We start from the raw sequence: 17,397 nt of genomic DNA on the forward strand, positions 1-17,397 counted from the left end.
GAGAGTCTGAGAAACAGAAAAGAACCTAAGAGATATGCATGGTACCCAAGTGAAGAGGAATGAGGCAAGATCTTCTGAATAGTTGGGCAACATGGCAGGGAATGGGGAGAGTGGGAGCTTGGAAGAAGAGAGGGGAAGAAGACGAAGAGAGAGTAGGTCATGTGGGAACAGGAAGGTTGAGTAGGGGGTAGAATATTGGGAAGAGGGACTCATAGGTTAGAAGACGGATCAGGCACCATTATGACCTCTAGTGATCTAAATGGATGACATCAATTGGCAAGCTAAGTAATAGTGGAGAGACCACCTTGAATGCCCATTCTTGATAATGAACTTGATGTCTATAACCTTCCTGGAGCCTTCTTCCAGTGACTACTGGAAGTAGAGGCAAACACCCACAGTTAAACACTGAACTGAACCCAAGGAATCCAGTGACAGAGAGAGAGAGAGAGGAGCGGTGAGCAAATTGGCAAAGATTGGTCTGGCAAAACCAGCAGAGACAGCTGATCTGAACAGGGGATAGCTCTTGGACCCCAGACCGACAGCTGCTAGGCCAGCATGGGACTGATCTAGACCCCCCGAATGTGAGAGTCAGTGAGTAGGCCTGGGCAACCTATGTGGGTCTGAGCAGTAGATCAGTGTTTATCCCTGGCATACAAAAAGACATCCTGTGTCCATAACACAAAGACCGATGCTGTCTCAGCCTGGACTCTTAGGGGAGTGCCTGGACCCTTACTTGAGTGAAATGACAGACTCTAGATATCCCCTATGTGGAAGGAAATGTGGATAGGGTGGGAGGCTGGGTGGGATGATGGGCGGTGCAGGAGGAGGAGAGGGAGAGGTAACTGGGATTGACATGTAAAACAATCTGTTTAAAATTAAAATAATAATAAAAAAGAAGTAAACTCTCAGGAATTTCTTCAGTGTCATGATTGCCTTCTCACACGATCCATGACATGAGGATAAGAATTCACCCTCCTCAACTGAAAGTCCACAATATACACCTTCTTCTATTAGTTGCTTTGTTCATGGGCTTTCTCAAAATATTTGAAAAGTAAATAAGATACTCCCTTAAATGTTATTAGCATATCTGATCCCCAGAGAGACATAGGTTAAATATAGCTGCAGCAACATTCATAGACTATTATTTCATGGAAAAATATATTGTCTATTTAATAGTGAAGTTAGGCTATTTGAATCTACAGAGTTTTTTTCCTTTTATTTAAATTAGAAACAATCTCTTTATACATGTCATTCCCAGTTCCCTCTCCCTCTACTCCTCCCCTGTTCCCCACTGGCCCCCTATCTCATCCCCTTTCTGCTCCCCAGGGAGGGTAAGGCCTTCCATGAGGGATCTTCAAAGTCTGTCATATCATTTGGAACAGGGCCTAGGCACTTCCACTTGTGTCTAGGTTAAGAGATTATCCCTCTATGTGGAATGGGCTCACAAGTTCATTCATACACTAGGTATGAATACTGATTCCCTACTAGAGGCCCCATAAATTGCCAAAGCCTCCTAACTGACACCCACATTCAGGGTGTCTGGGTATCCTATGTTGTTTCCCAGCTATCAGTTTGGTGTCCATGTGCTCCAGCTTTTTCAGGTCTGCTGTTTCTGTGGATTTCTCCAGCATGGCCTTGACCCCTTTGTTCATCACTCTTCCCTCTCTCCAACCGGATTCTAGGTGTTCAGCTCAGTGTTTAGCTGTGGGTGTCTGCATCTGCTTCCATCAGCTACTGACTGTATGAAGGCACTAGGATGGCATATATGGCAGTCATGAATTTCATTATCAGGGAAGGTCATTTAAGGTAGCCTCTCTACTATTGCTTGGATTCTTAGTTGGGGTCATCCAGTAGATCTCTGGACTTTTCCCTAGTTCCAGATTTCTCTTTAAAACTATAATGTCTCCCTCTACTGTGGTATCTCTTTTCTTACTCTCTTCTGTTCTTCCCCTGACACAATCTTCCTGCTCCCACATGTCCTCCTTTCCCTTCCTCTTCTCCCCTTATCTTTCTCATAATTCCCCATCCCCTCCCTCCATACTACCAATTATGATATCATGATATCTTGTCCATTTAACCTTCTCCGAGGTACAATGTATGTCACTCTTACAGTACTCCTTATTTCCCATCCTCTCTGGCAGTGTGTATTGTATATTGGCAATCCTTTGCTCTAAGTCTAAAATCTATATATGAATGAGTGCATACTATGTTTTTCTTTTTGGGATTGGGTTATGTCACTAAAGATAGTTTCTTCTGGTTCCATCCAATTGCCTGAAAATTTAAGTATTCCATTTTTTTCTGAGTAGTACTCAATTGTGTAAATTACCACATTTTCCTTATCCATTCTTCAGTTATGGGCTATGTTGAACTGCATCACTGGAATGAAGCCTATTTGATCATGGTGGATGATTTTTCTGATGTGTTCTTGGATTATATTTGTCAGTATTTTATTGAGTATTTTTTTTACCAGTGTTCATGTGGGGTATTGGTCTGTAGTTCTCTGTCTTAGTTGTGTCTTTATGTGGCTTGTGTACCCAGGTAATTAAACCTCATAAAACAAGTTTGGCAATGACACGTTTGCTTTTACTGTGTTCAATACTCTGAAGAGAATTGGTATTAGCTGTTCTTTGAATTTCTGTTAGAATTCTACACTGAAATCATCTGGCCCTGGAATTTTTTTTTTGGTTGGGAGACTTTTGATGACTCCTTCTCTTCAATTAGGGGTTATAGGTCTGTTTAAAATGTTTATCTGTCTTTCATTTATTTTAAGAAATTTCTATCATAAAAGTGTCCATTTCCTTATATTTTCGAATTTCCTGGAGTACAGGTTTTCTAATTATGACCTGATGATTCTTTGGATTTCCTGAGTGTCTGTTGTTATGTTCCCCTTTTCATTTCTGATTTTGTTAATTTGCATGTTCTCCCTCTGCTTTCTGGTAAGCAATTCTTTGTTACATTGATTCCGTGTATTGTTTTCCTAGGTTCTTCATTATGGATTTCAGCCCTGAATTTTATTATTTCCTGGCATGTACTCCTCTGGGGTGCATTTGCTTTGTTTGTTTTAGAGCTTTCAGTTTTGTTGTTATTTCTCTCCTGTGAATTTTCCACTTTCTTAAAGTGGTATTAGTGCTATGAACTTTCATCTTAGCACTGCTTACAAAATGTCCCATAAGTTTGGGTATGTTTTGTGTTGATTATCATTTAATTCTAGGAAGTCTTTAATTACTATTTTTATTACTTCCTTGACCCAGTAATGGTGCAATTGTGCATTGTTCAATTTCCATGAATTTATAGGTTTTCTGCAATTTGTGTTGTTATTGAATTCTAACATTAAAGCATGGTGATCTGAAGAGATACAGGTACATTATTCAAATGGTTTTGTTCCCATTGAGGTTTGCTATATTGCTGAGTATGTGGTAGATTTTAGAGAAGGTTCCATGTGGTGATGACATGAAGGTATATTCTTTTGTGTTTGGATTTCATGTTCTATAGATGTCTGTTAAACCCAATAGGGTCATAACTTCTATTAGTTCCTTTGTTTTTTGTTAAGATTCTGTCTGGTGATCCTGTGCAGTGGTGAAGTCTCCCAGTGTAAGTGTGTGAGATCTTATGTGTGATTTTAGCTTTAGCAATGTTTCTTTTACAAATGTGGTTGCCCTCATATTTGGGGCATAGATGTTCAGAATTGAGACTTCATCTTGATGGACATTTTCTGTGATGAATATAAAAAGAACTTCTTCATCTCTTTTTATTGATTTTAGGTTAAGTCTTATTTTTTAGATATTCCTTGGGTCCATTTGATTGGAAAATCTTTTCCTAACCATTAACTCTGAGGTACCATTTGTCTTTGAATTTGAGGTGCATCTCTGTAAGGCTGGATTAGTGAATGTGTAGTGTTTAAACCTGCTTTCATCATGGAATATTTTTTTCTCCATCTATAGTGATTGAAAGCTTTGCTGGGTATAGTAGTCGGGTCTGGCATCTGTGATCTCTTCATATTGATAGACAATCTATCCTGGACTTTATACCTTTCAGAGTTTTCATAGAGATGTCAGGTGTAATTCTGATAGTTTTGCTTTTATATGTTATTTGACATTTTTCCTTTGTTACTATTAATATTCCTTCTTTATTTTGTACATTTGCTGTTTTGTGGTTCGCTCTATTTGGTGTTATGTAAGGTTCTTGAACTTTTGTAAGCATGTCTTTCTTTAGATTGGTTAATTTTTCTTCTATGATTTTGTTCAATATGCTTTCTGCCCCTACGAGGTAGGTTTCTTCACATTTTTTTTCTTTTTTCTTTTTTTTAATTCTTATTTTTTAAATTATTTTTCAGTTTAAATTTAGATAGGAAACAAGGTTGCTTCACAAGTCAGTTCCAGGTCCCTCTCCCTTTCCCTCCCCTCCTCACGTGCCCTCCTCCCAACCCCCCCATTATCCCCTCATTTCCCCAGGGAGGGTGATGCCCTCCATGGGGGTGTCCATAGTCTGTCGTTTCATATAGGGCAGGGCCTAGACCCTTCCCCAAGAGTTCAGGGTGAGAGGGCAACTCACATTGTTGGATGGGAGTCCAAACTCCGTGTGTATACATGGGATTGGTACTGATCTGCTGCCCAAGGCTCAATAGATTACCTAGGCCTCCTCACTGACACTCACATTCAGGGGGTCTTGATCAGTCCCATGCTGGATTCCCCGGCTGATGCCTGGGATTCAAGAGTTAACCTTTGTAAGGTCAGCTGTTTCTGGGGGTTAAACCAGCCCAGTCTTAATCACTTTGGTCATCAGTCCTCCCTCTCTGTTACTGGCTTTCTTGAGTTCAGCTCAGTACTTAACCGAGGGAGTCTGCCTCTTCTTAGATCAGCCACTAAATGAAGTTTCTGTTTCCCAGACTCTTTAGCCATGGGACTGTAGGCTGGCACTCCCCAGATCTATGTCTAAAATCCATATATGAGAGAGTACATGCCATGATTCTCTTTTTGTTACTGGGTTACCTCACTCAGGATGGTTTCTTCTAGTGTCATCCATTTGCCTGCGAATCTCAGGATTCCATTGTTTTTTTCTGCTGAATAGTACTCCATTGTGGAAATGTACCACATTTTCTCTATCCACTCTTCCGTTGAGGGACATGTAGGTTGCTTCCAAGTTCTGGCTATTACAAATAATGCTGCTATGAACATAGTGGAACAGACATCTTTGTTGTATGAATGGGCATCTTTTGGATATATGCCTAAGAGTGGAGTTGCTGGGTCTTGTAGTAGGTTTATTCCCATTTTTCTGAGGAATCTCCATACTGATTTCCAAAGTGGCTGAACCAGTTGGCACTCCCACCAGCAATGGAGGAGTGTCCCCCTTTCACCACATCCTCTCCAGCATAAATTGTTGTTGGTGTTTTTGATTTTAGCCATTTTGACAGGAGTGAAATGGTATCTGAGAGTTGTTTTGATTTGCATTTCCCGGATGGCTAAGGATGTTGAGCACTTTCTCAAGTGCCTCTCAGCCATTTTATACTCCTCAATTAAGAATTCTCTATTTAGTTCTGCAGCCCACTTTTTAATTGGGTCCTTTGATGTTTTGGAGACTTGTTTCTTGAGTTCTTTGTAAATTTTGTAGATCAACCCTCTGTCAGATGTTGGATTAGTGAATATTTTTTCCCATTCTGTGGGCTGCCTTTTTGTCTTGCTGACTGTGTCCTTTGCCTTACAGAAGCTTCTCAGTTTCAGTAGGTCCCATTTATTAATTGTTTATCTCACTGTCTGTGCTACTGGTGTTATGTTCAGGAAGCTGTCTGCTGTACCAATTTGTTCAAGGGTACCACCCACTTTCTGTTCTAAGAGGTTCAGTGTGGCTGGATTTATGTTTAGGTCTTTGATCCATTTGGACTTAAGTTTTGTGTATGTTGATAAAAATGGATCGATCCGCATTCGTCTACATTCCAGCCTCCAGTTATGCCAGCACCATTTGTTGAAGATGCTTTCTTTATTCCATTGTATATTTTTAGCTTCTTTGTCAAAGATCAGATGTTCATACGTGTGTGGGTTGAAATCTGGGTTTTCAATTCGATTCCATTGGTCTACCTGTCTATTTTTGTGCCAATACCAAGCTGTTTTCAGGACTACAGCTCTAAATAGAGCTTGAGGTCAGGGATGGTGATGCCTCCGGATGTTGCCTTGTTGAACAGGGTTGTTTTGGCTATCCTAGGTCTTTTGTTTTTCCATACAAAATTGGTTATTGTTTTTTCAAGGTTTGGGAAGAATTGTGCTGGTATTTTAATGGGGATTGCATTGAATCTGTAGATTGCTTTTGGCAGGATTGCCATTTTTACTACATTGATCCTACCTATCCAAGAGCATGGGAGATCTTTCCATTTTCTGAGGGCTTCTTTAATTTCTTTCTTTAAAGATTCAAAGTTCTTGCAATACAGGTCTTTCACTTGTTTGCTTAGCATTACCCCAAGGTATTTTATGTTGTTTGTGGCAATTGTAATGGGTGATGTTCCTCATACAGCCTCTTTGGAAATCAGTATGGAGATTCCTCAGGAAAATGGGAATTAATATACCACTAGACCCAGCAATTCCACTCTTGTGGATGAAATGTTCTATAGATGTCTGTTAATCCCAGTTTGTTCATTACTACTATTAGACCATTTGCTTCTTTTTTGAGATTCTGTCTGGTATTACTGTCCAGTGGTGAGAGTTGGGGTGTTGAAATCTCCCACTATAAGAGTGTGGTTCTTTATATGTGATTTAAGTTTTAGTAATGTTTCTTTTATGAATGTGGATGCCTTTGTATTTGGGGCATAGATGTTCAGGACAGACACTTCATCTTGGTGGATCTGCCTGTGGTGAGTATGTAATGACCTTGTTCATGTCTTTTGATTAATTTTATTTTTAAGTCTAATTTGTTAGATATTAGGATTGCTACTCCCAATTGTTTCTTGGGTCCATTTTATTGGAAAAATTTTCCCCACCTTTAACTCTTAGTTAATGTCTGTCTTTGAGGGTGAGGTGGGTTTCCTGTATGTAGCAGAAGGATGGGATCTGATTTTGTTGAATATGTTTTCTGCCCATTTGAGTTGGTTTTCTTCTCCTTCTTCTATACCTATTATTCCTAGGTTTGGTCTTTTCATGGTGTCCCATATTTGCTGGATGTTTTGTGTTTAGGATATGTTGGACTTACGATTTTCTTTGGTTGATGAATCCACTTCTCCTAGTGGATTCATCACCTGCGATTCTGTCTTCCATCTCTTGTATTCTGTTGTTAATTCTTGTATCAGTAGTACCTGACTGTTTGCCCAGCTTTTCTATTTCCAGCCTTTCTTCAGATTGTGTTTTTTTTTTGTTATTGTCTCTATTTCAGTTTTCAACCCTTGCACTCTTTGCATTTTTTCTTGCAATTTTTGGTTTATTTTTCATACATTTGTTGCCTTTTATGAACTTTTTGGTTTGTTCTTTCTTCCATTTGTTGCATTTTTTGGTTTGCTTTTTCTTCTATTTCTTGCATTTTTTGGTTTGCTTTTTCTTCCAGTTTTTTTTATTTTTTTGTTTGTTTCTTCTTCCATTTCCTGCCTTTTTTGTTTTGTTTCTTCTTCCATTTGTTGCATTTTTTGCTTTGATTCTTCTTCCATTTCCTGACTTTTTTTGGGTTTTTTTGTTCCAGTTCTTGCATTTTTTGGTTTGTTTTTCCTCCATTTCTTGTATTTTTTTTGGTTTGTTTTTTCTTCCAGTTCTTGCCTTTTTTGGTTTGTTTTTTCTTCTATTTCTTGCCTTTTTTGGTTTGTTTTTTCTTCCATCACTTTAAGGGATTTTCTCATATCCTCTTTGAGGGCTTCTATCATTTTCATGAAGCTGTTTTTAATGTCACTCTCTTCTGCTTCATTGGTGTTGGGGTGTTCCAGTCCTGCTATTGTAGGGTCTCTGTACTCTGGCGGTATCATATTGGTTTTTCTGTTGTTCCTTGTGTTTTTATATTGTCTCCTTCCCATATGTTCTTGCAGTGGGTTCCAGAAGGTGCATCTTCCTCTCCTGGTGGGTGGCTGTAGGCAAGTCCAATGCTCTGGTAGCTCTCCACTTCCTGGATTAATGGGTGGAGATACAGACGAGGATGCTGGGGCACTTTAGATCCCACTGAGATGGATGGGAGCCAGAGTGGTACACTCCAAGCACAGGAGTGTGACCTGGAGACAGGCCCTGATAGTCTTATTCATGAGGGTGGAGCAGGAGACTAGGCTGCTGGGGTGCCTTGGCCCCTGCTGTAGGGATGGAAGCCGCCATGGCAGTCCCCAAGCACAGGCGATTGTGGTGGTGCATGCCGGCAGGATTTGCTGATGGAGGCAGAGTCAGGAGGATCACAACTTCACCTTTTTCTATACCTATTATTCTTAGGATTGGCCTTTTCACGGTTTCCCATATTTCCTGAATAGTTTGTATTAGGGATTTGTTGGACTTAAGATGAATCTATTTATCCTAGTGTATCTTCATTGCCTGAGATTCTCTCTTCCATCTCTTGTATTCTGTTGGTTATGATTGTGTCTGCTATTCCTGATCCTTTACCCAGCTTTTCAAATTCTACCATTCCCTCAGACTATGGTTTTTTTTATAATGTCTCTATTTGAGATTTCAACCTTTGCACTGTTTGAATTATTTCTTGCAATTTTTAGTTTATCTTTTCCTCTATTTCTTGAATTTTTGTTTTTTTCTTCCATTTCTTTAAGCTATTTTCTCATTACCTCTTTGAGGGTCTCTATCATCTTCATGAAGTTGTTTTTAGTGTCGTCCTCTTCTGCTTTATCTATGTTGGGATATTCAGGTCTTGCTGGTGTGGAGTCCCTCTAAATCTCGTGGCATCCTATTGATCTTTCTATTGTTGACTGTGTTTTTGTATTATTGTCTTCCCATACCTCCTTCCAGTGGTAGTGATGGAATCTCTTCCTCTCCTGGTAGGTACAGTACCAAGGTTCTCTTCTGGTGGGTGCAAACCTTTCCAATACTCAGTTGGCTCTCCTCTTCCCATGGGTGTAGATGGGAATAGTACTGGGAAATTGACAGACTCTGGATGACTTGTTCCACCAGGATCGGTTCTCCTGTGTAGAGTCCCCAGACCTCAGGAGGCTCCAAGAAGGGCACCAGAAGGCAGACCAGAAACAGGTCCATGCTTGTCTCCTCCAGGCATTGGAGGCAGGACTAGGATGTTGGCAGAATCTGGATAACCTGGTTTGCCAGGATAGGTTGCCCTGTGCATAATCCCCAGGCCTCAGGAGGCCCGCCAAATCTACAGAGTCTTGTTTATACATATATTATGATCTATAGAAAGATTATCTGTAAACACACAAAGATATCTGTGCTTCATCAATACGTAAATACTCTATTAACAACTCAAAAGTTGATATAGCCCTGAGAGTCTGTTTAGTGCTAATTTAATATGATTTATTTCACTTTTTCTCTTGTATACTGCTATTGTCCTAAGAAGGCTGATTAACTATTTTTCTATTGCTGTGACAAAACACCTTGGCCTCAGCAATGTATAGAAGGGATTTCTTTGGTCCAATATTTAAAGAGGATTAGAGCCCACAATATAACAGTAAGAGGTAGCAGGTGGCTAAAATGACATTTGAGAGTTTACATCTTGAACCAAATATAAATACAAAAGTCAGAGAGAGAGGTAATTCCAAATTTGAAATCTAAAAGCACATCCCAATTGGAGTACTTCCTCCAGCAAGGCCACACCTCTTAATTTTCCCTCAAACAGTATCATACTATGAAACAAGTAGTCAAATGCCTGAGAGACTTATGGGGTTATCTCACTAAAACTGCCACATTCTACTCAATAAACCTCATATTTTTGTGGCCATATCAGAATTCAAAATTTGGGTAGTTGAGCTTCAACACATCCCCATAGTGTTTCACAAGTTTAAACATATTTTACAGTTCATAATTATTTAACTGTAATCCATCCCCTAGAAAATAAAACAAATGACACTTCCATCATATAATAACAGAATGTACATTATCATTTTAAAGGAATAGAAGAATAGTGTGGAAGTACTGGATAAAAACAAGACTGAAACGCAAAAGAGAACCCTACAAATTCTGTGGCTCCATGTCAATATCAAAGGGTTGAGAAGGTTTTGCCCTTCCAGTTTGACTGCCTGCAACATACTTCTCTTTCTTGAACTGGTTCCATTTCCCTTTCTTGTATGCAATATTCTTTGACAAACGGCTCTGTCATATGAATACCATGGGATGCCCTATGCAACTGAGACTTCATATCCACCACCTCTTGCCCTTTCTTGGCCTTCATTCACAGACTGTCCTACCACACAACTTATGTTAGCATATCTCTTAAACTATTAGGGAAAATTCTGTATCTTTAAAGGCTCTAGTGCACAACACTGCTGATGCCGTCTACCAACTGGGAATGAAGCCTGTCCTACTTGAAGCAGTTTTTGTACATTGTTGCTTTCTAGTTCCTTAGGCTTTATTGTTTCCCAAACTGGCAGCTTAGCTTGGTAAGGTCATATATTGAGGGCATTTTCTCTATCCCAACACAGATTTAGTGCCTCCTTAATAGTACAATTCTCCTTAACAGTTACATCCTTTCTTTCATCATAAGCATTAGCTGTTACGTCAACCTTGCCACTGTGTTTTTCTTATCCAGAGTGCACATTTTTGTTTCTTTCAGTCTTACCAGCTCTTTTTTATTGTAGAACTGCATAAGTGATTACTAAAAACCATGCACGAGAGTCCACATTTTGCTAGCTTGAAATTTCCTCAAGTCTTTCATCTTTTGTGTTAGTTGCTTTTCTATTGCTGTGATAAAATAACATTACAAATGCCATTTATTGAAGAAACAGTTTCTTTAGGGCTTAGGTTCCAGATGGTTAGAGTCTGTTATTGTGGAATTAAGGGACCAGGTAATAGGTACCTGGAACCAGAGTTCAGAGTTCTCAGCTCAACTCAAAAAGGCATTAATGTTTTGAAAACGCAAATCCCACCACAATGGCATATGGCACACCTCCTAATCCTCCCCAAACACTTTCCAATTTGAGAAAACATTATTCAAGTGTCCAAGGCATAAGGGATCATCTCTTTGAAACTTCCACAAATATACCCTGGTACTACTTGTTTTTCTCATAAGATTTTATCTCAGTAGCCAAGTCATTTCTTGAAAGTAGTAATGGGAATATTTTGCATGCATTTGAAGACTTTAGTCCCCAGTTGGTGACTGTCTTTGAAAAGGTTAGGAAAACGTTAGAAGGTCAAGAATTGGTGGAGAAAATATATCATTTGGATGTGATTTAAACTTTTATAAGCTGTTCATCCTTCCTGTTCATTCTTTTGTCTTGTTGTTGTGTGCATGAAATGTTATTAGTCTGCTTCTTTACTTATTAGCCAGCCTAATGAAACAGTTGCTATGCCTTTTCTACCATGATGGATTATATCCCTTCTAGAACTTTAGGTCAAAATTTCTCCCTCACCTTCCAACTTGTTTATACGTTTTTATCACAGCAACAGAAAAATAACTAATAAAACTTCTCATTTCCAAGGAATGTTTTCTATTGTGTGGAATCTCATTATTTTTAAAAGACAAATTAAGAATATTTGTGTCTTTCTTTTCCATACTGAACCATTTTGTTTATAAGTCAGCAATAGTTTCTAATTATAAATCACCTGTTTTATGGATATAATATTTTCTCCTTTCTTAACTTGTTTCTGGCTACTGCTGAACTCTTTGTAAGATAGCTCAGAAAAAGGAATCTATAAGAGGTAATTTGTCAGAATTCTGTAATTTTATCATTCTATACTTATTTTTATTGAGTACAGATTTTCATTTGGTCTTTATCAGAACTATCATACTTTCTTACAGTATCCAGTGTTGCAGACATGTTAGAAAATAGAAAATATCTATGAAATTTCCCTGGTTTTCTTCTTATTTCTATCTCCCAATTCCCCTACTTAGTCACATTTAAAAATTTACAATTATGTTTCTAGCTTTGTAGTTCTATTGATGCACCCTTTTAATTTTAAGGTTATCTTTATTGTAGAAATTTCTTTGTGTTATTGATGTGATCAATATTTGGGTTGAAATGATTTTTCTTGCCTTGAAAATTTATTCGCCATTTTTAGATTTTCGGAGAGTCAAGCAACCAACTTGGATTCACAGCTAAACACTAAAGTGTAGGATACAATAGAAGCTCTGGAATTAAAATAAATAATTTTTGCTTTGATACTTGTCAATCAATAATATTAGATTTACAAAACAGGATACACTTTATTTATTCTACAATTTTAAGTCAATATAACTACAACAGTTCTCTCCTGCCTTTCCTTCCTCCATTCCTTCACATATCCACTCAGTCCAAGGCCTCTGCTTCTCTCCCTCAAAACTGAGTCTCTTTTTCTAAAATTGAGTGTTAAAGCACACGCAGACATACTCACATACTCACATATATACACCAGACAAAATAAAATAAAACATAATGAATTCATTTTATTGTTTTTGTATATAAGCTTTCAGGGATGACCACTTTGTGTTGGACAGCCAATCAGAGGCCCATTTTTCCTTTCTCTGGAACCATTCATGTCCTGTAGTTCATTGTCTAGGTTTGAGACCCCATGAAATTCCCCTCTTCCATGTTAGCAGGTCTTTTAATTGTCGTCATTATTTAGTTCTTGCTTTTGAAGTAATTTTCAAGAGAGGCAACCACACAACAGATTCCCTTACATTCTTATTGCTCTTCCATTATTTCTACCTCTTGTTTGGAAATGTTCCCTAAGCCATGCATGCAAAAGCTATGATACAGATGCAGTCATTCACTGGTGCTAGGCTCCCACAATTCATTGAACTTTTCGTTGTGTCTAGTTGTCATTTTCTGAAATATTCTTTATATGGCACAGAAAGAAGCTTCTTTGATGAAAGGGGATGGCTGCACATATCTGTGGGTATAAGGATAAGACTTACAATGTAGTTAGGTAATTATGCTGGTATTTTGGTATAGCAAAGAGAAAGTTGATGCTGCTACGATAAACGACACACTTACTGAAGGTAAAAATAAGTATTTATTGTAGAAATTACTCACAAGAGACAAACAAGTAACCCAGATGAGCCGAGTAGTTTTCCACTGCCGAACTGGAAGCTGGAAAGCCGGAAAAGAGAGCTAGACTTCCGCTATTCAGTCTTTTATACCTTCCTCCATAACGCCCCCTAGCTATGCCCAAAATTGGGCCTGGCTAGTGAGGTAGTTCACCGCCTATGTCCGTTTATGTCTTTAGTAATGCCTAAAGTGGGGGGTGTGGTTAGCGGTTTGGTAAACCGCCCTTTTATTACCTCATCTGTATGCATCTCTAGTAAGTCACATGGTTAATGGCGGAGCACTGTTTCCTCCTACAGAAAGTTATGGTAGTAAATTATCTTCTAAGATCCATAACCTCAATAGTTGCTGGTAGTTGGCTAGGTTTGTAGTACTAGATATGATTTCACATCTTTAAGTGAACCTCATGTCCACTTAGATAGCTGTTAGTTAACACCAACAAGTGTGTAACAATAATTGAGCCTTTACAAATGTTTTGCTGTGTTGGTTATTGCTGTGGTTCATAGATATCACAGCTGAGTAGAACAATTAATTACTTCCTTCATTGACACTTTACATAGTATTTTCTGGTATTACGGAAGAGAGATCACAGGATGAGTCTTTAAGGTTAGACCCAATTCAAGGTATCTGAGTCCTATGACCTATGTTGTCAGGGTTCTCTGGCCATCAACCAGATATGGTTGCCTCAGAACTCATAAGAAAATATGTGACTCAACCTTCATAGTGAATACGTGACTCTGGACTACCCTGCTACCTATGCTAAATTCCAGAAACAGGACTGCAGCTTAATAAGCAGTGAAAGATTAGCTCAACAGAAAGCCCCCAATTCTGCCAGGAGTTAGGGGAGGACATAGGAAATATTAAGACAGATAAAGTAAGGACCTAAGGCCAGGTTACCTAGCAACACAGGAGGGTCTAGCCCCAACCTTTTGCCCTGTGATTCAGATTTCCAGGAAGGACAGAGGGTTACCTCTCCCACCTTTCCTCCACCAGGCTCATTGCAGCAGCAGCAGCACACCCCCATTCCTTCCCCTCCTCCCTTCCCCTATATAAATCCCTTTGGGATGAAATAAAGTTGTCGCCTTGAACAGACTCCTGTCTTGGCATTCATTCTTTCATCCGTCCTGCCCTCATCTTTCCCCTGTGTACACTCTAGCCCCACGTTGAATGTCCCATGGTTTGGGGCATTATGTATACTTCATCGTAAGTATAGAGATGCACTTTCACCTTCTGAGTAGGAACCAAGGGCAAAAATAACAGTATATATTTTTGAGGAGTCATTTTGACTACCCTAATCAACCACTAAAATCATGTTTTTCATCATTGGTACTGTTATTTTTTTGGTACCATATGGTTCTTGTTGAGCACTTGTCTGCCCAAGTGGCATAATTTCACACGCACACACACACAAACTCATACACACTCACACACACAGGGAGAGACAGACAGACAGACAGACAGAGAGAAAGAGAGAGAGAGAGAGAGAAGAGATGGAGATAGAGACAAAAACAGAATATCATCTTACGTAAATGTAAATCATTTGGTTCACTTAGGCTTTATCAAAAACTTGGGTGTCATTGTCTCTTCTCCATCTCCTTTTGCATTGAACTCCCTCTTCTATTGCTGATTGGAAGTACCTCCCCATGATCAAGGGAAAGCCAAGGAAGCCTTAACCCTATAGAGAGAAATATGGCTAAATAAAGAATACTGGTATTTGGGGAAATACTGTTCTCTAAGAAAGAGTGTACCAGCTGGTTATCAAATAGCAACCAATAATCATCCCTGAATGTATACATATAAGTAGCACTATATGGACTGAGCAGGTGTGTGTTTGGAGCATATATTTAATTATGTGTTTTAGAATAAATATATGTATATATTTATTAATATATACTCATATAATACATACACATTCACATAGTTATAAACATATATACATTTGTGATAAAAATTTATGAAAGAAGAGGCCATGAATTTGAAGATAAATAATGAAGGGTATATGGAAATATTTGGAGAGATTAAAGGGAAGACGGATTGATAAAAACATATTATAATCTCAAAAAAAAGAAACAGTTAAATATATTTTAAGGGCAGTAAATAGTAGAGAGATTGGATATGATGGATTAGCAACTACAGAAAAAAAGTATGTTATTTCAGGACAGGGTTTCTCTGTGTAGTTTTGCAGCCTGTTCTGGAATTTGTTCTGTAGACCAGCCAGCCTGGCCTTGAACTCACAGCCTGCCTCTGTCTCCTTAGTGCTGGGATTAAAGCCATGCACTAGCACCACCCAGCTTCAACAAAGGAGTTATTAAACTTCATTCAGGAGTAGAAAGAAGGGAATAAGCCTTCATATACTTTCTCTTAACTGCTGATTCAAATATTAATGTTTAGATATCATAAAGCCATATAAATAAAGCAGATTGCACTAATTGTGAAGACACATGGGTAATCATGTAGGAATGTATGGATTTCAGAAAGAAGAAAATCACCACAGAAGGATTTTTTTGTAATTTTTTTGCTTTTTCGAGACAGGGTTTCTCTGTATTGTTTTGGAGGCTGTCACTCTGTAGACTAGGCTGGCTTCGAACTCACAGAGATCTGCCTGCACCTGCCTCCCAAGTGCTGGGATTAAAGGCATGCACCACCAATGCCCGGCCACAGAAGGATATTTTAGATACAAAAAACCAGTGAAAAGTGAAATACCTTATAACAGAGAGGACACTATTGAAATTCTAAAAGCAGTGATGCTAAACTACTTCCATGGGTGACCATGTTAGTGACAGGCAGCATATATAAACCTTAGCTGTGATGATAGCCATGTAGTTTTATTCTACTTCATTGCTGAAACTGTGTATTTCTGACTTTTAGATACATATACATAGTCTCTCATTAACACAGAAAAAAATGAGAATCTTACTTTTAAGACATTGAAACTGGTTAAAATAAAAAGGTAACAATAAAGAATTATAAAGTTTAATCACTGCTCAAAGAGCAACTATAAATAGACAATCAAATGTGAGGGACATTTGAGGAGGATTTCATCAAACTGTGCTCTTTAAGAAAACCACATTGTATTTACAGCTGCCATTGACTTTTAACAGTAATCATTTGGCAGTTCCATTTCCACATCATTGAATTCACATGAACTGTAGAAAAATCACAAAATAGAAAATGACTCTGATTTTGAGCTTCTTCATACAGATCTTGTAATTTCATTCACAACACAATTCCAATTCCCACTATGCCAGACTATTTAGTGCATTCAGTGCCTGGACTTGTAGCCTATGACCCAATACAGCCATGAAGTTTACACAGCATGTAGGCTTTCTAGGAGCTTGCACCCAAGCATGCATATGCTGTCCTGCTAACTGCAGTGAGCGTAATGGAGTCAGACAGAAAATCTCAGGCATTTCACCCGCTTTTTGTTATATATTAGACATCACAGTCGAGAAGGGGGATTTCATTTCAGTCATTTTAGTGTTTGAAGTCTGTCAGCAATCATGAGAGATGGGTAATTTTAACATCTGTATAGCAAAATAATGTCACTTTCAATTCTCTGTCCCTATAGCTGGCCTTCATTGAAGGGCTCATTGAATCATTTTATACCAAGAACACTAAAAGTGCACCAGACTTTGCTAAATAAAAAGGAGAAACCTATTATCTAGCTTAGAATTTCATAGTCCAATTTCTGTAATTTATCAGGTGATACTTGAGATTATCTGATGGCACTGTAAAGCTGGAGTCTTGATGGAATAAGCATGTTACTGCTATTGGGTTTTTAGGTTTTATGGTCCAGTCTTACTTCTCTCTTGTTTCCTGACTGCTGATGCAATATCAAGAACTGGCCCAGTGCTCTTTCAACACATCTTCCCTGATATGAGGGACTCTATCCTCTGTAGCTGTAAGCTTAAATAAACCATTTATGCATTAAATTGCTTCTGTCAGGATATTTTGTCCTAGCAACAAAATTTAAATGATGACACTACCTTATATTTAACATTTGTTCTCTAAATTATTTCAACAAATTCTTAATTATGTTACTAACCCCAGATTTAAAATAAAATATTTAATTGACTCCTGTAGTAAAATGCATACGATTAGTATTCCTTCAGCAAATGAAAATCCCATGAATTCAAGTAAATATCCTTTCATCACACATATTTGTATAGTGAAGTAGGAAATGAAACCCTGATTTCTATTGCAGTTTTGGAAAAGATAAGACACTGAAATAATGATCAAAATACAGGAATCTGCTATTAGAAGAAAATAGGAAACGTATACTGAAGTTTATATAGTGATTATGCTTCCCAAAA

The sequence above is a fragment of the Mesocricetus auratus genome, unplaced genomic scaffold (assembly GCF_017639785.1).
Source record: "Mesocricetus auratus isolate SY011 unplaced genomic scaffold, BCM_Maur_2.0 Super-Scaffold_100003, whole genome shotgun sequence".
NCBI classification, from domain to species: Eukaryota; Metazoa; Chordata; class Mammalia; order Rodentia; family Cricetidae; genus Mesocricetus; species Mesocricetus auratus.